The 3,977-nt window shown below is 54.7% G+C and overlaps 1 long non-coding RNA gene across 1 annotated transcript; it reads right to left on the reverse strand.

Moving 5' to 3' along the window:
* Window positions 1-714: 714 nt before the first annotated feature.
* Window positions 715-3,677, reverse strand: LOC134929283 (uncharacterized). Its single transcript, XR_010178442.1, has 3 exons — window positions 3,416-3,677; window positions 2,194-2,416; window positions 715-962 (listed from the first exon to the last, which is right to left on the reverse strand). It is a non-coding gene; the product is annotated as an uncharacterized LOC134929283 (long non-coding RNA).
* Window positions 3,678-3,977: the final 300 nt, after the last annotated feature.

Genomic DNA, 3,977 nt, shown 5'->3' on the forward strand with positions numbered 1-3,977 from the left:
TCAAAAGAGAGAGAGGGGGGTGAGGTCAAAAGAGAGAGGGGGTAAGGTCAAAAGAGAGAGGGGGGTGAGGACAAAAGAGAGAGGGGGGTGAGGACAAAAGAGAGAGGGGGGGTGAGGACAAAAGAGAAAGGGGGGGTGAGGACAAAAGAGAGAGGGGGGGTGAGGACAAAAGAGAGAGGGGGGTGAGGACAAAAGAGAGAGGGGGAGTGAGGACAAAGAGGGGGAGTGAGGACAGAGAGGGGGAGTGAGGACAAAAGAGAGAGGGGGAGTGAGGACAAGAGAGAGAGGGGGGGTGAGGACAAAAGAGAGAGGGGGGGGTGAGGACAAAAGAGAGAGAGGGGGGTGAGGACAAAAGAGAGAGAGGGGGGTGAGGACAAAAGAGAGAGAGGGGGGTGAGGACAAAAGAGAGAGGGGGGTGAGGACAAAAGAGAGAGAGGGGGGTGAGGACAAAAGAGAGAGGGAGGGTGAGGACAAAAGAGAGAGAGAGGGAGGGAGGGGGGTGAGTACAAAAGAGAGAGGTTAGGAAAAGAGGGAGAAGAGAAGGGGTGAGGACAATAAAAAGAGAGACGAGGACAACAGAGAGAAGGGTGAACACAAGAGAGAGGTGAGGACAAGAGGGAGAAGAGAGGGGGTGAGGACAAAAAAAAAAAAGAGAGGGGGGGCGAGAACAGAGGGACAGAGAGAGTGGGTGAGGACAGAGAGAATCAGCCAGGGCATGTATACATCCGCACTCACCCTGGACAGGGGGGCAGCACTCTCCCTGCAGTGCTGATGCTGGCTGTGTGCTGTGCTGCTGCTAGGATCCCGGGCTGCATGGGTGGCTGTACTCCTCCTCAGTACCAGGGGCTCAGGTAGGCAGGCAGGCTGCAGACCGGGTGCTTGTGGGCGGCCAGCCGCATACAATATCACTCGACATCGCTCAACGCCGTGCTGCTGCTCCTAGGACTCCTCCCTGCTGTGCGCTATGATGAGAGAGATAGAAAGAGAGGGGTAAGGAGAAGAGAGAGAGGGATGTAAGGGCAATATTGGGGGGGTGAATACAAGAGAGAGGAGAGGTGAGGACAAGAGAGAGAGAGAGAGGGTGAGGACAAAAAAGAGATAGGATGAGGACAAAAGAGGGAGTGAGGATGAGAGAGAGGGCGAGAGATCAAGAGAGGGGGGTAAAGACAAAAGAAGAGAGGTGAGGAAAAGAGACAGAAGAGAGGGGGGTGAGGACAAAAGAAGAGATGTGAGGAAAAGAGACAGAAGAGAGGGGGGTGAGGACAAGAGAGAAGAGAGGGGTGAGGACGAGAGAGATAGAGATGAGGTGAGGACAAAACAAGACAGAGAGGTGAGGACAAGAGAGAAAGAGAGGTGAGGACAAGAGAGAGGTACTGTAAGGACAAGAGAGAGAGGGGGGGTAAGGACAAAAGAGAGAGGGTGGGATAAGGACGAGAGAGAGGGTGGGATAAGGACGAGAGAGAGAGGGTGGGATAAGGACAAAAGAGAGAGGGTGGGATAAGGACAAAAGAGAGAGGGTGGGATAAGGACAAAAGAGAGAGGGTGGGATAAGGACAAAAGAGAGAGGGTGGGATAAGGACAAAAGAGAGAGGGTGGGATAAGGACAAAAGAGACAGAGGGGGTGACGACAAAAGAGAGGGGTAAGGACAAAAGAGTGAGAGGGGTAACAAAGAGAGAGGGGGGTAACGACAAAGAGAGGGGCGGTAACGACAAAAGAGAGGGGCGGTAACGTCAAAGAGAGGGGCGGTAACGTCAAAGAGAGGGGCGGTAACGACAAAGAGAGGGGCGGTAACGACAAAGAGAGGGGCGGTAACGACAAAGAGAGGGGTTAATACGAGAGAGAGAGAGGGTCTGAGTACAAAAGAGTGAAAGGCGAGAACAAAAGAGAGAGAGGGGGAGTGAATACAAAAGAAAGAGGTTAGGAAAAGAGAGAGAAGAGAGGGGGTGAGCACAATAAAAAGAGAGGTGAGGACAACAGAGAGAAGGGTGAAGACAAGAGAGAGAGATGAGGACAAGAGAGAAGGAGGGGGGTGAGGACAAGAGTCAGAGGTGAGGACAAGAGGGAGGGGGGTGAGGACAAAAGAGAGAGAGCGGGTGAGGACAAAAAAAAGAGAGGGGGGTGAAAACAGAGGGACAGAGAGAGTGGGTGAGGACAGAGAGAATCAGCCAGGGCATGTATACATCCGCACTCACCCTGGCCAGGGGGGCGGCACTCTCCCTGCAGTGCTGATGCTGGCTGTGTGCTGTGCTGCTGCTGGGATCCCGGGCTGCATGGGTGGCTGGACTCCTCCTTAGTACCAGGGGCTCAGGCAGGCAGGCTGCAGACCGGGTGCTTGTGGGCGGCCAGCCGCTTATAGTACCAAGCGACATCGCTCAACGCCGTGCTGCTGCTCCTAGGACTCCTCCCTGCTGTGCGCTATGATGAGAGATAGAGAGAGAGGGGTAAGGACAAGAGAGAGAGAGAGAGGCAAGGGCAAAATGTGGGGCGGGGGGAGTTGAGGACAAGAGAGAGATGAATACAAGAGAGAGGAGAGGTGAGGACAAAGGGGGGGGGGGGGTGAGGACAAGAGAGAGAAAGGGTGAAGACAAAAAAAGAGATAGGATGAGGACAAAAGTGAGGGAGCGAGGATGAGAGAGAGGTAGAGAGATCAAGAGAGGGGGTAAGGACAAAAGAAGAGAGGTGAGGAAAAGAGACAGAAGAGAGGGGGTGAGGACGAGAAAGATAGAGATGAGGTGAGGACAAGACAAGAGAGAGAGGTGAGGACAAGAGAGAGAGGTGAGGACGAGAGAGAGAGAGGTGAGGACGAAGAGAGGGGTACTGTAAGGACAAAGAGAGGGGTACTGTAAGGACAAAGAGAGGGGTACTGTAAGGACAAAGAGAGAGGTACTGTAAGGACAAAAGAGAGAGGGGGTAAGGACAAAAGAGAGAGAGGGGGGTAAGGACAAAAGAGAGAGGGTGGGATAAGGACAAAAGAGAGAGGGTGGGATAAGGACAAAAGAGAGAGGGTGGGATAAGGACAAAAGAGAGAGGGTGGGATAAGGACAAAAGAGAGAAGGTGGGATAAGGACAAAAGAGACAGAGAGGGGTAACGACAAAAGAGAGAGAGGGAGGTAAAGACAAAATAGAGAGAGGGGGTAAGGACAAAAGAGTGAGAGGGGGGTAACGACAAAGAGGAGGGTAACAACAAAGAGGGGGGTTAGTACAAGAGTGAGAGAGGGTCTGAGTACAAAAGAGAGAGATGCAAGGACAAAAGAGCGAGGGGGCATGAATACAAAAGAGAGAGAGAGAGGGGGGGGGACAAGAAAAGAGAGAGAGAGGGGGGGACAAGAAAAGAGAGAGAGAGGGGGGTGAGGACTGAGAGAGCTGACAAAGAGTGAGAGATGTACTCTATACATGTATACATCCGGACTCAACCTGGCTGGGGGGCAGCACTCTCCCTGAAGTGCTCATGCTGGCCATGTGCTGTGCTGCTGCCGGGATCCTGGACTGACAGGTTGCCTCCTCGGGGCCAGGGGCTCAGGCAGGCAGACTGCAGACCTGCTGGTGCTTGTTGGTGGATGGGTGGGCACATGCTGTACAGGACGCACCGTCGCTGGGGCTGCCGCTGCTCCTCGATCTTCCCGCTCCTCGGTCCTCTCTTCTCCCACCAACGCAGCGCTTCCTCTCCCAGACTGCCGAGCGCAATGACGTCGTGCGCACACCGGCTTTCTGGGGAGGAGAGGGGGATGAGGAGAGCACAGTGGCTGGAAACAGGCGGTGGGTGTGTCGAGAGGGAGGCGGGGCTGCTCGGGCTGGCCACGCGCCGCACACAAATTTACTGAGCCCGGCCTTGGCCCACCCACAACACTCCCCCATCATTGCGGCCACTGCTGAGAGCCAGGGCGGACATCTGTGATCAGGGCAGTGCCGGCTCCAGGTATGTGGACACAATATGACGGCCACAAATAGCGGCGCCCTTTGAGGGGTGGCGCCCTGC

This window comes from Pseudophryne corroboree, chromosome 5 (genome assembly GCF_028390025.1).
Source record: "Pseudophryne corroboree isolate aPseCor3 chromosome 5, aPseCor3.hap2, whole genome shotgun sequence".
Classification (NCBI taxonomy): domain Eukaryota; kingdom Metazoa; phylum Chordata; class Amphibia; order Anura; family Myobatrachidae; genus Pseudophryne; species Pseudophryne corroboree.